The sequence below is a fragment of the Puma concolor genome, chromosome A3 (genome assembly GCF_028749965.1).
Source record: "Puma concolor isolate L17-30 chromosome A3, mPumCon1.1.hap2, whole genome shotgun sequence".
NCBI lineage: Eukaryota > Metazoa > Chordata > Mammalia > Carnivora > Felidae > Puma > Puma concolor.
This window is the reverse complement of record NC_141669.1, coordinates 127109088-127128276: the sequence shown is the minus strand read 5'-3', so window position 1 is coordinate 127128276 and position 19189 is coordinate 127109088. Positions and strand designations below refer to the sequence as shown.

At 48.8% G+C, this 19189-nt stretch overlaps 1 protein-coding gene across 2 annotated transcripts in view; it reads right to left on the bottom strand.

The window, feature by feature from the left end:
• Positions 1-16805, bottom strand: part of EYA2 (EYA transcriptional coactivator and phosphatase 2) — a 264061-nt gene extending 247256 nt beyond the window's left edge. Inside the window, exon 1 of one of the 2 annotated variants that reach the window (XM_086702381.1) lies at positions 16710-16805. The gene's annotated coding sequence lies outside the window, so the exon portion shown is untranslated. Of the gene's footprint in view, positions 1-16219; positions 16370-16709 lie in introns of those variants that run through there. The other variant, XM_086702383.1, reaches the window with a different exon arrangement.
• Positions 16806-19189: the final 2384 nt, after the last annotated feature.

The following is a 19189-nucleotide window of genomic DNA, read 5'->3' as shown; positions in this document are numbered from 1 at the left end:
CCAGCTTACAATCTTTTGCTGCATCGGACATCACAGCACCGCCACTGGATGGATCATGAGAGGTCGAGTGGGGGCCGTGACAGAGGGCAAAGCTCAGAGGAGGAAAGGCAACACAGGCTGACCACCAGAGGCCCAGGAATATAAGCAGAGCACAGCCGGGATCACCCCGCCCGCCTCAAGCGTCACCGAGTCAGTTCTGATTTTTCCTCCAAAGTCCGGTGCATCTCCCATGCTTGGCTGGACTCTCCCAAATACTCAGCGCTAACTTTGTCCAAGACCTACGAGAAGAGACAACCTTCCCCAGAACACCCTTACGTGAAATAAAGGCTGATCCTCTAGGGCCGTGGGAAAGAGTCTATGGAAGGCAGAGCCGCAGCATGTCTTAAAAGTACCCACCTTACAGGAGTGACATGCCAGACGGTGTAGCCCAGTGCCCGGAAAAACTACAAATTTCACAAACGGCACTGTAGTCCAACAGATGAGGAGTGGGCAAGGCAGATCTAGAGGTGCATTACGATGCAGTATGGGGGTCCACAAGGGACCAGTCCACCCTCCACTTCCGGCAAATGTTGCTGACTTCAGTTTGGGAACCTACCTTTCTGCCCCTCCGTCCCTACCTCCAGAGGTGGCACACGACAGAGTACAGAATCCTCCCAAACAGGGACATCCGTTAGGAAAGAGATGGACCCACCACCTACATTTGAACTCCTGATCCAGCCATACCTGAAGCCAGCCCTCCCCAGAACTTTTCACTTCCCCAAGCCAGTAAATTTTCTTTCACTTAAGCCAACCCGGAAATTTTCTGTTACTTACATCCAGAACAATCTCAACAGCTATGGGGCCCCTTGGCCGAGTTTTTGCCTCACTCCAGCTTTGGGGTCAAGAAGGGAGACTATGCATTCCGTGCTGTCAGCCTGGGCGCATCAGGTCCTTAAAGCACTGAGAGCCTTCCTCAGCCTTACGCCCTGGCCGCCCCAGCCTACTGACTCACCTTCCAATCTCCTGATTGTGGTCGCCTGCAGGGCCACCCCCCTTCCCCCCTTTCATGTCTGTAGCCATTGGAAACTACCACCCCCGCCCCTTGCAATGTGAGCACTATGAGAAGTTCTTTGCCATTCTAAACAGTGGCTGACAACCATTGTGAAACCTGCACACATTTCACCACTCCTAAATCAACCCCAGATGACAAAATAATAATCATCAGGAAACTAATGAAAACCCGAAGGAGGACAGATTTGGACCACGTTGTCATTACCCACAATGAGGGATGATCAGGAAAACGTCCTGAGAAAGACATAAAAATGAAGCAAGCTGATTGCTCTTTGGAAGAAGTCTCAGCCCCCATTCCCATGAGATTCGAGTCCTCCTTTTTCCTGGAAACAATTTTTAGCATCTCTTGGCATCCTTCTGCTCAGGAATTGGTAAAAAGAAAAGAGACAGCGAGATAAAGGCTTAATGCCTTTTCAGTGAAAGGCGATTTGCAAGGTCCACAGTGGTGTTAGGGAGCATAGTCGCTTACGTACCGGCAGCCTGCATGTGTCTTCTGGTGGTTCCTCGCGGTGACTTAAAAATTGGGGCGTTTCTCATAAAATCCAGATTTCATGGTCTTTTGAAAGACACAGAACACTTGGCAACACAGAGGCCACATTCCTCCCAGCTAACTACCCTGCCCACTTCATTAACTCTGGGTATCTGAGTTTACAATTAGTGGTTTCAGATTTAGGGCCTGTGTATTAAAAAAATCATTTAAAAATGATGCTAATTTTGATTCTGGACTAGCCTGACTGACACAGAGCGGCCACTGGATTCTAAGCAAGGACCCGATTGGGTCCCTCCGCTGTGACCTCATCTGCCCCCACCCCCGGCTTGCTGGCCCCCGGCCACACCGGCTTCCAGGCAGCTCCCATCTCAAGGCGTTGCACTTGCTGCTTCTTCTCTCTAGAATGTTCTTCCTCAGATAGCAGGGCTCCCTCACTTCTTCAGTGCTGTGCTCAGAGGCCACCTGCTCAGTGAGGCCTCCCCACCCCAGGCACTTTCTACCCACCTTCTCTTGATTTTTCCCCATAGACTTATCACCATGTGACATTCTGTGGACTTTACATATTTAGGTGTTTATGTTTGGTCTTTCTCCACTTAGCTGTGGCGCTGTGAGAAAGCAGACTTTGATTGTTTTTGTTCTCTACTGTATTCCTCGTGTCCAGAGTAGTTCCTGCGACGCAGCTGGTACTCTCTACGTATTTTGGAATGAATGAATGAACGAACGAACGAACGAACGAAGAAATTCAGTTTCCCATACTGGAGAGTAAAGGGAGGCAGGGGTGTGGGGGAGGAAGGTGGAGGAGGAAAGTGAAAGCAGGCAAAGCCCAGAAAGTCTGCCCATCTGGTCACTGAAGATCAGGCAGACGCTTCTGAAGAAAAAGGCATTTTCCACCAGAGAAGAGAGGGGCCAAGAAGAAAAATGAACATCCTGGAATTAGGGCCTATGTTGGCACTGGAGTTCGCACGGATGGGGGTCTCTGCTTGGCCACAGACCGGCCATGTGACCGGGTAGAGCCCCTCCCCCGGGGCCTCAGTTTCCTCTTCTGCACAGGTTCTGATCCCAGGCAGCTCTGACTTCCAGGCTGCCTGCTGAGGACTTGTCCTGACAACTTCTCACATGGGGATGAGGAAAGCCAGTGTCTCGGGCTCCATCCTAAGTCGTCTGGAAACACCCGAGCTGTTTTCCAGCGTGAGCCTCACGGGCCCTTCCCTCTCACTCCAGACTGTACCAGAGTGCTCATGCTCCACGGGGGGGACACAATTTCTAGAGTTACTTTCTCCTCAACTGGGACTAAACAGCATTTAACAATCACACCTGCTGTGTTATCGGGGGTTCTTCTCCGCACTCTTATGACGTGGACTCACTTCATGAACACGGAAACTGAGACCTAGAAGAACTGACATAAAGCCAAGGTCATGAGACTAGTAGACTCCGGACTTGAACCTTGACAGTCCGGCTCAGGTTCAGCCTTACGCTGAACCGGAAGCTGTAGAATACGCGAACACACCCTTGTGAAAAAAAAAAAAAAAAGAAAAATGACAGCTAAGGCTAACATGTCCCGTGTCTCCCTCTCATGCCTGTCCGTAATTAACTCGTTGGCTTGTTAAGTGAAGGTCAAAAAGAAGCAAGTTTGATTCTTTCTACGGCAGTTAAAGAGGCAGAGAGTGCAGGAGTTATAAAGACAACCTCCATTCCTCAAAAAATGAAAAACAGAACTACCCTAAGACCCGGCAATCGCACGACTAGGTATTTATCCGAGGGATACAGGTGTGTGTGCTGTTTCGAAGGGACACATGCACCCCCATGTTTACAGCAGCACGATCAACAATAGCCAAAGTATGGAAAGAGCCCAAATGGGCATCGACGGATGAATGGATAAAGAAAATACGGTATATATACATATACAATGGAGTATTACTCGGCAATCAAAAAGAATGAAATCTTGCCATTTGCAACTACGTGGATGGAACTGGAGGGTATTAGGCTAAGTGAAATTAGTCAGAGAAAGACAAAAACCCTATGACTTCACTCACATGAGGACTTTAAGAGACAAAACAGATGAACATAAGGGAAGGGAAGCAAAAATACTATAAAAACAGGGAGGGGGACAAAACAGAAGAGACTCCTAAATACGGGGAACAAACTGAGGGTTACTGGAGGGGTTGTGGGAGCGGGGGTGGGCTAAATGGGGAAGGGGCATTAAGGAATCTACTCCGGAAATCATTGTTGCACCATATGCTAACGAACCTGGATTTAAAACATAATTTAAATAATAAATAATTTTAAAAACAAATTAAAAAATAAAAAAATAAAGGCAACAGACAAAGCCTGGCTCTATTTCTTGGTTGCCGTGTGACCTTGAACAAGTCACTTAACCTCTCTGGGCCTTACTTTCCTCATCTGAAATGAAAATAATTATAGCTCTTCCTTTATAGAATTGTTGTAAGGAATAAATAAGCTGATGCCTATGCTCATTCAAAAACAGATCCCAGCATCGAGTAAGCACTCAGAGGTCACTTTTATTGACATTATATTCATTCGAAGGCAACTTGTTCTTTCGAAGACGTATGACAGACTGAACGTGCCCAGACACTCAGGTGCCCCGAGACGCTTCAACGACATCCTTGAGAGACCTCGTTTGCTCTATCTGATTCCCCCCGAGAACTGAGTTACAGAACTGCTCTTCTGGCTATAGTGGAAGGTTCTCGAATTTGGGGGCATTTCACATCTTCCGGCTGGTGTTTCTTCAACTTTACTCATGAACTCTGCTGTACCTTTGTGCCCACTTTTGCGATTAATCACCTGATTTTTTTTTTAAAGAATTTTTTTTTACATTTATTTATTTTTGAGAGACAGAGAGACAGCGTGAGCAGGGGATGGGCAGAAACAGAGAGGGAGACACAGAATCAGAAGCAGGCTCCAGGCTCCGAGCTGTCAGCACAGAGCCAGATGCGGGGCTCGAACCCACGAACCGTGAGATCATGACCTGAGCTGAAGTCGGACGCTCAACCGACTGAGCCACCCAGATGCCCCTTAATCACCTGATTTTTACACCATTTCCACCTTGTGACACCATTCATTTGAGACCCTTGTTACACCTTTTCCGAAGGCGTAAGAAAATAAAGACAGGACGCTGAAGGCAAGACAAACAGACAACAAACAACAACAACGAAAACTCGTGCCCGTGTGAAGTTAATGCAGAAAGGGTCCACAAGATCCCACTAAGAAAAAGACTGCCCTTTGGAGACGTGTGGATTCTTCCCGAATGTGTAAACTCCCAAGATTCCCCCAGGGCAAGTTACCTTCACTTTTGCTCCTTTTTTGAGTACTTCGGAGGGGAGGAGGAGCAGTGCTATAGTATCTCAGCACCGCAGAACGAGTCCGGTCCATCGCGGACTGAGGCTGCGTGACGAATTCGATACAGACGGCACCTGCCCCACGCACGGGTGAACAGTCTGAGGCTTGAGTCCTCTGCCCTGCGTCACACGGCAGGTGGGTGATGGAGCGGGGAGTCCACCCCAAGTCCTCTACAACAGCCGTCCACCCTCTGACAGCACGGCCTCTTGACCCCACATCATAGCCAAGGGCCTGGCCGGTCTGAGGAGGAGGCCATGCCCTCCTGGTTGGCAAGAAGCCGCACAGGTTCTCAAACAATGTCCCCTGGAGGAGGATATCCCGGCCCGCTGCCATTGCTTTTTCCATCTGGCTCGGTCGGTTAGGCGTCTGACTCTTGATTTCGGCTTGGGTCATGATCTCACTCACGGTTCGGGAGTTTGAGCCCCTACTGGGGCTCTATGCTGGCACGTGTGGAGCCTCCTCGGAATTCTCTCTCTCTGCCTCCCTCCCTCTCTCTCTGCCTCCCTCCCTCTCTCTCTCAAAATAAACTCAGAATAACAAAGTCCTTGTTCAAGGAAAAGTCCGTTCATTCTCAACGGCAAGGCGGGTAAAAGGCCACAACGACTCAGGCTTGGAGAGGAAGACAGATGTAACCGAAATGTAGGACTAGAACACAAAGCACCGGTCAGTCAGGGAGAAGTCTCTGGACTGTCCGTGTGCTTGCTCCGGGAAGCTGCAGGTTGTGCAGTGGAACAGGCCTGTAGTCTGGAATCGAATCTCACCGAGCAGCCGCTGAAGTTGTCCAAGCCTCAGTTTCCCCATTTGTGACACAGACATACGGGCGTCATGGGATTTTTTTTTTTTTTTTTTTTTGAGAGGATTCTAGAAGCTTTGTGCAAGTGCCTGGCACATCAAAACTCCTGTGGGGGATTTTCAAATCCACGTTTTCCCTTCCTCGTTCCCCTCCCTGAATACTGAGATCGTTTTCACTCGAAACTCAGATTAAGTAAGGCAAGACTGCAGTCTCGAATTCTTCAAAGTCCCAAAAGTCTGGGACAGTTTCATTCACCACATAATCGCACAAGGCTAAACATCAGCAGAGACACTTAAATCGTACGTTCGCTCACCACCGGCCGACGCGGTCCCAGTAACTGTTTGTCTCCGCTCAGCCCACAGGAGAGCTGAGTGGGGCACATCAAGGAATGTCAGAGCTGGATTTGAACCCTGGCAGGAGGGCCCCCAAGCCCCAGCTGTCAGGGATACACCACCATCTGCAAAATCCGGTGAAGACCAGAATTGAGACTCGCTCAGCTCCTACGAGCATATCAGATCTGGAACATTCTAAGCCGGTTCCATTCAAAGCTGGGGTTAGGAGGGGGCCATGCGTCTTTGGCAGGGTGAAGTGCAGAAGAAAAAATGAAAAATCTTTTGTTTTTCTTTTTCAATTCATTAAGGTTTGTTGGGGTGAGTGTGGACCTCATTTTTTTTTCTTCCCATGACTTCCCTTTTATTTTAACGGGGAAACGTGCATTTCAAAGACTGCTCAATAGCAGCGTTGAAGTCTCAAGTTCAATCACAATGTCCCCATTGTGGCTGGGGGACTCCTTGGCCTTTAAGCTTGGGTTATAAAAATTTGGTCTGAGCCCAAAGTCTGGCTTTAATAGAATATTTTAATTTTGTTTAATGAATATTATTTTAAATCTGTTTGGCAGTTTTAAAATGTGTTCTTTTATTTTCAAATTAAAATTTACTAATGTTCGGTACTTTCCTGGCCGTGTAGGTGCAGCAAAGGAGTGGGGATGATAATAATACAAGCTACCATTTATTGAGTGCTTACTATGTGCCAAACACCCTGCTCCACGCTTTACGGGTGTCACTTCTTCTGACCTTCAAACCACCCAGTGAATAGCGACCACTGCCTCCACCGTCCGGGAAGCTGGGAGAGTCAGCCCCTCGCCCCAGATGGCACAGTCCGTGAGTGGTGGTGGGCTTGAGGCTCAGACGGGGTCTGCCTGAGTTCAGGGGCTGCACTTATTAACCACGGCCCTGCCGTCTCTTGAAATTGAAACAGGACTCAATTGACCAATAGCGTAAAGGGGTTATCAATGGCCCAGTATGCAGTTCCCTATAATCTCAAGAGCAGTAGTGGCTGCCCTGAGTATAACAACTACCTGATTCAGCATCAGCGAGGCAGGCACTTAGCAAAGCGAGCTGTTCTATGCGTACTGCCTCGTTTACATTCTCACAATGCTCTTTTGAAGCAGTTATTCCTGTTGTTATCATGTCGTGGAGAGGAAACTGAAAACCCGTTTCATGCAGCTTGTAGGTAACAATAATAATAATAATACATTACAATGACAATAAATACAGCCACACAACTCTGACATAACTCATCCTGTTTGCCAGGCACTATTGCAAACACTTTATTAAGGCGACCTCCACAACTCTTTGAGGAAGGGACACAGTCATCCGCTCTGTTTTACAGATGAAGAAACCGAGGCACAGAAAAGTTTGGTAACTTGCCCAAAGGTAAACAGTTGGTTTATGCAGAGCAGGGATTTGAATCCAAGCAGCCCAGCTCCCGGGTTCATGCTCTTAATCTCTAGGCTGTTCGGCAGAGTCAAGACTTAAATGCAGGAAGCCTGACTCCCCCCCGCCCCACCTGTTTCCCACTGCCTCTTAACAAAAGCAGAAGGAAGGTCTGTCTCGGGCAGAGAGTGGGCCCCTCGTACCGCCCGACATACCTCTAGGGACAGAAGCCAGTGTTCGGCTCTTTTTTTTTTTTTTTAATGTTTATTTTTGAGAGAGAGAGCGTGCACAAGCAAGCAGGGGTGCAGAGAGAGAGGGAGACAGAGGATCCGCATCAGGCTCTGCGCTCATGGCAGCCAACCAGATGTGGGGCTTAAACCGTTGGCTTGAACTCAGGAACCGTGAGATCATGACCTGAGCCGAAGTCAGACGCTCAACCGCTGAGCCACACACATGCCCCTGGGGTTCTGCTCTTACTGAATTAGGCAGGGCTTCTCTGAGTAAGGGTCTGCAAACTTGGGTCTTTGTCTCCAACCTGTTGCTTAAATATTAGGGAGCCCAAGAAGTCATATCACTGCCGTCTGGATCCTCCAGGGTAAAGAAGAGGCAGTGTGATATTGGTGGAAATCCACTGGGATCCTGCTATCAGAGGCACCAGACTGGGTTCTTTTAGCCTCTGGATCCCTAGTAATTAGCCCAGCACCTAGAACACAGCTCAGTAAATACCACCGAATAAATGAATGAAAGAATGAATGCCACGTTCCCCCATCACCGGGAAAACAGGAGGCACTCCATGAATCACAAATCAGTGAAACGGTACATGCAGTGTCCCAAGGGCATGGTCTTCCTTGTCAACAAAATTTGTCTTGTCATATTGCAATAGCTCAGCGGTCAGGAAACGTATCCTGAAAAGGGCCATGCGGTCTCTGCAGTAACTGCTTGACTCTGCTATTTCAGCACAGAAGCAGCCATAGGCAATGGCTTAGACCAGCTAATCGCAGAGATGTGGCCACCATCTCAACAGATTTCAACAGTAAACCTTCTTTGATAGCTACAAGGACAGGCTCAAGATTCTGTGAGAATTAGCAGATGTCCCTTATTTCCGAGCCCAACTTTTGTACCTGACCATCAGTTAATATCCCCAACCAAAACAAGTGGAGACTGACGTTAAAATCTCGCTCTCCAGTGGCGCAGTCGGTTAAGCGTCCGACTTCAGCCCGGTCACGATCTCACGATCCGTGAGTTCGAGCTCCGCGTCGGGCTCTGGGCTGATGGCTCAGAGCCTGGAGCCTGTTTCCGATTCTGTGTCTCCCTCTCTCTCTGCCCCTCCCCCGTTCATGCTCTGTCTCTCTCTGTCCCCAAAATAATAAACGTTGAAAAAATTAAAAAAAAAAAAAAAAAAAATCTCGCTCTCCAGGCCAGACTTGGAGAGGAAAAGTAGTTCTTCTTACACCAGGGGGACAGCCTGGATATCCCAGTGATGAGGAATCAAAACTGGGTTCAATCGTGGCTCTGACATGAGCCACAGGACCTTGGACAAGTTACTGCACCTCCCTGACATTCAATTTTTGTACCTGTAAAATAGACATCAGCATCATCATCATAACAGCACATGTCCATCTCAGGCTATTTGGAGACAGAAAAGTGTTTTGTTAAGCCAGCACAGTGCCTGGCACACAGTAGGTGTTCGATAAATATGGACCACTTATTATCCCCAAAGAAGTCTTATGTTTTCTTAAAAACAAACAAACAAAAACCAAAAAAGCGAATTCGCTAAAAATAAGCACAAAGAAAGGCCAGCCAAGATGCAGGAAAGGCCACTTCCAAAATCAGGCTCCTAAAGACATTCCAGTAAGGCCTTCCAGGGGTCCCCAGGTATCAGAAAATTCTCCACTCTAGATCAAACCTCTGAAAGCCCTCCCATTTCTCTGTCCCCTTCCCCAAAAGCCTGCTTCTGTGTCCTTGTAACACTCTGCCTTTCTCGTGGGCGCCAGAGCCACGTGGAAGACATTCGGAGCATTTCAGACATTTGCTGAGTTTAAGACATTCCTTCTCCCCTCCTTCCCTGCACATCCCAACATTAAAGTCTCCAGGGAGCGTGGTCTCTAAAGCAAGAGGACAGCACCAGAGAGCTCCGGCCCATGGCAGACCAGGAGTGAATAATCTTCCTCTGCTCCATTCTTTTCCATGGCTGGATGGGGCCAAAACTCTGTTTACAACACAAGCAGCAAGTCACAACTTGTCATGCCACATGACACCGTCCCGGCCGCAAGTTATCACTTCCCTCTACTGTACCAGTCACACAAAAGGCCAGAGGTGCAGGAATCTGCCTCCTGCTTGCCTTTCCATCCACCACCTTCCCAACCAAGAAGGGCATTCATAACTTTGCTGGAGAGACTAATGTTTCTAGAACACCCTGAAACAAAAGTCCCCATACATGCAAATAATACACACCCAGAAAAGAAAACAGCCTCTTTGCATCGACACCCTCTCTGTCTCTTCTGAAAGGAGGCTTTCTCCCTACGTGGGATTTCCATCCGCAGTGAGGCTGGTCCCCAACTCGGGGACACAGCAGACACTCTCTCGCTCTGTGTGTATTTCCGGGAGCAGCCAATCAACAAAGACCTAAAGGTGTGGATTTACACAGCCCCACATGCTAAAAAAAAAAAAAAAAAAAAACCACATACGTGTTCATAGGAACAAAAAAACTGTTCTGGAAACAACAAATACCTTAACCACACCGTGACTATAGGAAGGGGATGGGAGGTGAAGAAACTGACCAGAAGGAACAAAAGGCATTTCGGCCCCTGGTTTCCACATATCCAAGTAACCAGGAATGAAAATCTGCTTCGGAATGGGGCGGAGGGTGGGGGGGGGGGACTTGCTTTGTCTGCCAGAGCAGAGAGAGGGAGGGGTCCACAGGAGATGGGAATCCCAGCCCTCACGCCTCGCTTTACCCCAAGAACGTCTTCAGTCATCCTCAGAACCCAAATCAAACTGAGATCCTTCAGCCGTGGTCCCTTGTAGCCCCCTTTTTGTGTCCACTTCAACCAAACACATCTACCAGCAGGAATGCAGAGTTGGCCGAGGTAAGGAGAACTGGTGTTTTTCGCTCTGTTTTGGTGACCTTCACGAGGCTCATTTATGCACTTCAAGCTCATGACCTAATACATGTTGGTTTGGCTTCTCTTCTCATAATAGCAGCCTGTAAAAAGCTTTTGAGAATTCCCCATGTTTTCTTATTTTGGGTCAAGAAAATAAAATCGATATCTAAGTAACCTTAAAAAAATGGCCTGCACAATCTAAAAATCTGGAACGTTTCCACTAGGGCTAAGGATATCTCTTAAAGCCTCAAAGAGCATCAAAGTTAAGCCCAACCATTGCCATTTTTAAGGTAAGCGATTCAGTAACAGCATATGTGAGAATTAGCTAAGAGGGGCTTTTTGACATAAGTCAAACAATGACATTTAAAACTCACGTTAAAGCAATTACCGTGCAGAATTTCTCCGTGTTTTTCCCATTTCTTAAACAGAAGTGTATATGTTTTCGACATAGTTTCTCGCTGTAATTTTCTTTCTTGGCAAACCCACATCTTACCATGAAACCCAAAGTATGCACGCTACAGAAACAATAATGGCTGAAACAGACTCGGCTGGGTCTCTGGCATGATTTTTTTTTACGGAATTAAAATGTCTTTTGGCTAATAATATGCTGCACATTTCAGTTACGAAAGACCATTCTTGGGAGACGAATAGAAAAGAAAGGGGAACTGACAGATTCAGCTGATGTGAGACAAAAGTTAAGTTGCTATATTCATACAGTAGTCAGACCCTCCGGTTCCTCGTTCTTTGGGGACAAAAATGTCGATTTTATCATTTTTCCTCTAGTTAAATTCGCGGGGAGTTGACAGCTCTCTCGGAACGACTGTGAGTAGGTATGGACAGATACGTTACATCTGGGAACATGCAGAGTTTAAAAAAATCTAATGATACTAGACACTGAGGAGGGAAAGAGGGGGAAAATCACACACGTTTCTGTGCTATCGACACAACACCACCGATACCAAAAGGCGAAATAATTTCTAACTACTTTGAAATACTCTGTTCATTTTGAAATCTGTCTAGATTAGCATTCTCAGGCAAAAAGAGGTGACCGTGTGCACATTCTCAAAACTGGTGAGATGTAAACCTGTCTCCCTGGCTATCTATTCATCTGAGTTCCTGTTTTCAATTTCTGCATATATCGGAACACAGAGGGAGATTCTGCAAAAAGGCAAGAACAGGCACATCGGTGCCCTCAACCAGGATCGCCGAAGGATGATGACCACAGCAAAGAGACCCTGCTTTCTAGAGACCCCAGACTGCATGCACAGACCCTCGCATCCATCCTGCCACGCTCTGTCCCAAAGCGGGAGCCCTCTTAGACCCCCCTGACCCTCTGCCTGCTTGTTTCAGATTCAGGCAACCGACGGCCTCCCTCAACCTTCAAAGTGGCAAAGATAAATCGCTCCAGTTACCTGACTCTTGGGACCACCTGTTCCAAATTATTCTTCGCTCTCCAAATGTTTATAATCTCACCCCCCAAACAAGAACCCACCCATAGCGATCCAGCACCTTCCGGTAAACTCCATTTGGACCGCCTACCGGAACATTTTAGGGCTTTGCCACTGCCTATAAACTTATTAACTCTTTTTAGGAACTGAAATGCGTCGCATTATAGTATCGAAGGAACGAATCAAATTGGCCCTTGTAAACAGACATCCTTTATAGACCCATACACAACCTGCTAAACACCATGACTCAGGAAGGCTCGTATTGGTGTTTCCTAATTACTTAATATGATTTTTCTTCCGTTTAGAACAACAACGAAACATCAGGGCAGAGTCAGAAAATAACTGGGCTCGATGCATTTCAGATCATCCCAATTTCGCATCTCTGTCCGAGGGAAAGGAAAGCAGAAATGTCCTCTCGGCCAAGGTTTTTACAGCACGTGGGAAACGCACAGTCCGCAGAGGTCTGAAGGCCTCCATTCTGGGTTCATTCCCTCTGCAGGCTCTCGTGAGTCATGTAACTTGAAACTCAATTCTTGCCTTAACAAAGTTGGGATGTGATAATAAATAATAATAATAATAATAATACCACCACCTAACCCGAAGAGTTGTTGTGAGAACCCATCCTAAAAATACATGTCAAGAGCTGAATTCAGGCCTGGCATACGAGCTGTTTCATCATTATTATTAAACACAAGGATGGGGCGCCTGGGTGGCACAGTCGGTGAAGCGTCCGACTTCGGCCAGGTCACGATCTCACGGTCCGTGAGTTCGAGCCCCGCGTCAGGCTCTGGGCTGATGGCTCGGAGCCTGGAGCCTGTTTCCGATTCTGTGTCTCCCTCTCTCTGCCCCTCCCCCGTTCATGCTCCGTCTCTCTCTGTCCCAAAAATAAATAAACATTGAAAAAAAAAAAATTAAAAAAAAAAAAAAAAAAAAGAAGAGGTGTCCGTGAGTCAAACACCATTAGGCCAGTTAAGATCTTCAAATAGTGAAAACGAAGCACTGTCTTCGGCCAATTCTCTGCTAATCGCTTCCCCTACTGCAATCTTCTCTCCGTTGTGTGTGTTTGGAACTGTGCGAACTGCCACCAACAATAAGGGGTGTGGGGAGTGGGCCATTCAGGAAGCTGTTATGATCTGGGGGGGGGGGGGGTGGGGAGAGGAGGGTGGGGAGTGAGAAGGGCGCTGTGGGGAGTGTGCATGAGTATGTGTGTATCTTCTGTCAACAGGCTGTGTTTTCTCAACTCTGGGGTTAATTCTCTGTAGAGATTCCTTTTCAGCAGACTCCACCAACTGCTTCTGAGAGCAGCTAGCTAGAAAAAAAAAAGAAGAAGAAGAAGAAGAAGAAGAAGAAGAAGAAGAAGAAGAAGAAGAAGAAGAAGAAGAAGTTGTTTCCTTCCACCAACAAAACCCAGTCCTGGCAAGAGATGGAAGGTTCGGCCTTTGGAGGGAACTGAATAACCAGCCGCTTCCCGTCCACAGATAAGAACACATCTTTAGGTGACTCTCCCCTTTATAGAACATCTTTGGGGAGGTTCCTGTCCCCCAAGAAATTTTTCCCGACAGCCACAGGCTCTCTCTCTGCGGAGAGAGGCATCTGTCATGAGCTGCCGGGAACCCCACTTAGGCACCATAACAGCCTGCGATTTTATTATACAAGGAGTTTATTGCTGGCCTAATTAGTTTCAAACTGGGCATTCCAGCTGAGGACACCTAAAAAACATCTGGTGGCAGGAGAGCAAGAGTGAGACCTCGTTCTGAGCCGGTTACGGTTGGATTTCTGCATAACTCTGGTCTCTCGCGCCCGAGACACAAGTTATCTTTGGAAAAGTAACCGAAAAAATAAGGAAATGTTTTTCTTTGTGGGAAAGGAGTCATCTTGTCATGGGGGAACCCAAACCGTCTTAAAGTGGACGTGCTCGGACCGTGTATACCTTTTCACAAACTGCCAGGGTCCCCCTATCTGGCTTCACCCAATTCAAAATGTACTTCGCTGCCGCACAGAGTGCTTTTGCTGGGGACTTTCTCCTTGTTCCAACAGCAGCTAGCATTTTATCAATTTAACCGCCTGGAACAGGCTTTGCAACCTCATACTTGCAATTTAAAGCAGAAGTAAGACCACATATTTGAAACAGCATGTCCTGAGTGTTTTTGCCAAATGGTAATCCTATAACAAGTCAACAAATCATAGCTCTTTATGATGTGTTTAATACGACACAAAAGGCATGAAAAGAAGACTTTAGCACTTAAGCGATGAAAGCGTCTGGTTTTTAAAAATCCCAAAGAATCAGGGTAACATCTTTTTCTTTTCTTTTCTTTTCTTTTCTTTCCTTCAGCTATTTAACGTTAGCAAAGAGACTGATCTGTTTATAGAGTATTCTCATTCACACAGCCACCCCAGAGGTGAGCTGTGTTCAGGGCAGAGGAAAACCGCCAACTCCTTTAAGATAAAATAGTTAATAATATGGCGAAGCTAGAGTTACAGCAGGAGAATGGTCTAACTACCAACTACGTGTGGGACATAGGAACGGCTTTCAAAAATTCAGGCCCTTTCGGATCTAGCCATATTGGTCAAAAGTGCCAAATGTAGAGTTTCCTCCAAAGGCAAGGAGATTTTTCATACAAAACACGATTTTATGCTCAGTTAAAAGCAAGACTCAAAACACCGTCATTTATGACATGCATCTCTCAGTACTTTCCTTAGTCTGAGGATGTCTAAATGCAAGGAAGTATCATGTTTAAGGGGTTTAAAGATGTGGAGAGAAAAGTGGAAAACACGAACATTTCTTGGGGAAAAGTTGCCCGAAAGATTTTTCACGAAGATTATTTTTACATGGGGGTCTCCCCGCCCTGCCACCCCCCTCCCTAAATGGCCCACAGGCTGGAAATGCAGCTACTAGTTCAGTACTCATACGCTGGTCATAGAAAAATTGCAGTCGAGCAAGAAAGGGCTCATGAAATGAACAGATTTGGTTTGAAATACAGCAATTGTCCGCTGGTTATAATTTCCTTTGGAAGGGAGCTCCGTAACTCAAACATAATTCAGCACTCAAATCCCTCCTTGGTTTGTAAATCATTCTACCTCCCCTCCGCTCATGCTAACAACCAGGCTCCGATGCTCGCTCATTTCGCTGCACCTCGTCATTAAAAGGTACCTGCACCAAGGGTGATTTATATCTCAACGTTATATATATGTACATATACACATATATGTGTGTGTGTATATATACATAAAATTAAAGATTACGTAGCGTTTCGGGGAAAGGGGAGAAAAGAAAATGGTATCCATAAAGATGCAGCATCAGTCTTGCCTTTCAAAAATAATTCAGAGCCCAACAGCAGGCACGCTAACTGCGTTTGGGAGGAGCGGGATCCTCACCGCCAAAGCGCTTCGCTTTCAAGCCCTGAGAAAGGCGCGCGGAGGATTTTGCGACGCGAATATTTTTACCAGTCAAGCCTTCCTAAGATTCCTGGAGCTTACAGACTATTTATTTGGGGGCAGGATATACATTTAAGGAACTGCGGCCAGCACGGCCGGTTCACGTCCAGACTGCAAGGCTGAGAAACAATTCCCTTCTCCACTTTCTCCCATTACGGCAAAACCCTAGCCTCCTTCTCAACAGTCTTGGGATGGATGCAAAGTTTTTTAAGTTTTCGACTCCGGCTTCGGCAGGCACCAGGACGCCCGCTCGGGTACAAAGCCCGGAGAGCCGGCCCTGCGCAGGCCGGGCGCAGCCGGACTTTAGAACAGAAATGCAGCTAGAAGGCGGCTCGGCGGCCGTTCCCGCCCCTTCCCGGGGGCTTCGCAGACAGCGCCCTGGGGCGCGCTTTGGGCTCCCGGCGCCGCTCCGGTTCGGACGGGGCGTTGAGGGGGACGGGGGTGGACGCAGCCGACGACCCGGGCCTCGAAACCGGCCAAACGCAGCCCACCGCATCTACACCGCCCGCGCTCCCATGCACTTGTCCCGCGCGCGGGAGAACAAACTTGAGTCGCTGTCCCCCCCTCCTCCCCCCAGCGCAAAAGGAAACTGAGACCCGCAGCCTGGCTTCTCCGAGACGGAGTCGGCCCGCTGCCCCCGCCGCCCTCGCGCCTGCGGCGCCCTGGGGGCCCCGTGCGCCCCCTGAGCGCCCCGACAGCTGCGGAGGCCCCGGCCCGGCGGGTGCGCGAGCGAGGCGCGAGGAGACGGGTCCGCGTCAGCCCGGGCCCGGGGAAGCCCGGCGGAGCCAGGCGGGCGCCCGGGGGTGGGCGCCGCGGGAGGTACTCACCGCGCGCAGTGGAGAGGGCGCCCCGGCGCGGGTCCGACGCGGCCGGGCTGACTGCGCCGGACACGGTGCTGCTCCGCCGCCGCCGCTGCCTCCGCCTCCTGGGCTGCCGCGGCCGCCGCCTGCGCGGGGAGGACCGGCCCCTTCCCCTCCCCGGGCCGGGCCCTCCCTCTGCCCCCGCCCGGTCCCCGCGCCGCTGCGTGGGCGCGTGGGGGCGCCGAGGCGCGGCGCTGGGCTCTGCGGGCGCACACCCCCGGCGGCTGGACGCGCGGCGCGGGGCTCCGGCCCTGCCGCCGCCGCCGCCGCCGCGCTGCTCTCCGCGCCTGCAGCCCAGCCGAGCGCGCCCGCTCCTGCCGGTCCCGGACGAGGCGAGGGCGCAGCCTCCTCCCCGCCCCCCACCCCCGACACCCCGCACCTCCTCCCTCCGCGACCCAGGCGCGGCCCCCGAGAAAGGCACCTCTGCAGTCCGGCCGACAGTCATTCATTCACCCACCTATTTATTCATTCATTCCGCCTGCACTGAGCATCTGCTGCGCCGGGTTCAGCCCCTGGGAGATTCAGCTAGAAGGAGACGGATTCGTTTTCTGTCCTCCGGAACTTACATTCACATGGGGAGATAGACCATGAACAAACAAGTAGAGAAGCAAGGGAATTTCGGAAAGTTCGAATCGTCATGGAGGGGGGCAAGCATGTGTTGGGGGCGCAGGGGCGGTTGGTTATCTTAGAAGAGTCAGGAGGGACCTCTCCGAGGAGGTGACAACTGAATTATGAGAAGGGCCATTGCTGGTGATATCTGGGAGAGGGGAGTTCAGGGATCATCCGCCTACCTTTCACCCACTTTACAGATGGGGAAACTGAGGTCCCAAGAACGTAACCGGCTCACCCGAAGTCAGTGGCACAGCCCCGTCCACACGCCCCCCCCCTCTAATTGAGGTACCCCACTTACTTCACCCTATCCTGATCGCCTGTGTCAATGCTCCCCACGATAAACTGTCGAGAACTGGGTCTAGGCTCTTCCCTCCGTCCCAACCACTTGATTGTGGAATATCTAGGATGCTTCAGTCCAAAAACAATACCAACTTCTGCCATTTGTGAAGCTCCCGCTTAAAAACCGGGTGTCCAGATAAAGTTGAATTTTAGAAAATCAAGATGTAAGGTTTAGTATAAATATGTCTTACGCAACAGGTGGTGATACTTACATTCAAAAATTATTCATTGTTTCTCTGAAATTCCAATTTAACTGGCTATCCTGTATTTTCTTTGCTAAATCTGGCAACCCAAGCTCACCCAAGGATGCCTACCCCATCCTTACCCCATTTAAACCCCCAAAGAGATCCAAAGGTAGATGCTGTAAGCATGCCCAGTTTACCAATGATCAAGTCCAAGTTGAAAGAAGGCAGAAAGTGGCTGAGCCAGGGCTGAAATTCAGGTCCAGCTGATTCCCAAAGCCCTTGATCTTGAGATACAATATAGAGATAGCAACCCCAGTGGCAGGGTTACAGGAAAGCTGATAAAACTTAAGCTCCTGGGCCCCTCACTGACTGGGTCCGTTTCTAAGGTTCTGCCATTTTGTACATTTGACATGATGAACAAGTGATCTTGTGAACACATTGCTAGGTCCCTGTCAACATATTGACATTTAGTTGCGATCAGTAAAGACCGCTGTCTCTTTCCATTCTGGCTCCCCACTATAGTACTTGATCCTGCCTGAGTAGGTGGTGTGGGAGTGGCCGCTGGCATTTTGGGGATCCGGCTGAGGAAAAGCTGAGTTGGGAATTTTGTGATGGTTGTGGTATTTTTCAGCTTCTTAAAATCTGAATTTGTTGTGATTTATTTTCTTAAATTCAAAGACATACTCACTTTTGGACCTAATTTTTGACTGATATTCTTTTTCTTTTTTTTTAATATTTTTTTTTCAAGTTTATTTATTTAGTATTGAGAGAGAGAGAGCGAACACAAGCTGGGGAGGGGCAGAGAGAGAGGGAGACGCAGAATCGGAAGCAGGCTCCAGGCTCTGAGCTGTCAGCACAGAGCCCGACGTGGGGCTCGAACCCACGAACCGTGCGATCATGACCTGAGCTGAAGTCGGACGCTTAACCGACTGAGCCACCCAGGTGCCCCTGGACTTGTATTATTTTTCCTAAACAGGGCCCTCAAATTGGGTGTGCTGGGTCAGGGCCTCACTACACCCGCACCTGCCTCTGGTCAGAGCTGATTCTCCTCTTTCTACTTCCAGAACGGTCAATGGAAGCAAGCGTATTCAGTAAGCATGGCTGGTCTCCTTCCCTGACCTAGGCAAGCACCAGACCTGTAGCTCCTAGATGAAGACGACTGATGCTTCCTGGAAGCAGAACACACACATGTACTTGGCCTTGCTTTCCTCATCTCGAATACGGAGGTGGCCGTACCCATATTGTATTATTATCGTGATAATTCACTGAGATGATGCTTGTAAAACACTTCCCACCCTGACTGTAGCTGGTTCTAGGGCCGCTCCACCAATATTATTACTGTACACACAACTTCACGTCCCACAGCATCTTGCAAAAAGCTCCAAGTCATTGTAAATTGAGGGTCTTAATGTTCTCCAGAGGTGTTTAATTTCTCTTGGCCCATGAGCCTTAATGTGATGTTATTTAAACAGTAGTAGTAAGCAGAATTTTTTTTTGCTAAAGGAATAGAATGGGATAGACCAGCATAGAAAATACCAAGTGAATTGCATTCAATAAGAGAGAGAGAGAGAGAGAGAGAGTGTGCGCGCGCGCGCGCGCGCGCGCGCGCGCGCGCGCGCGCGCACACACACACACAGGCACTAGGTCAGGCTGGGTTTCTTGCAGATCGTTGGGGAAATGTCAACAAACACTTTAACTAAGGGTACTCTGTGGAATACAAAGGGTTAATCTTCAAACCATTTACCCCTTCACCAGAATCTGGCCCATTATCTCCTAAATCACAGCCACACCCCCCAGCACC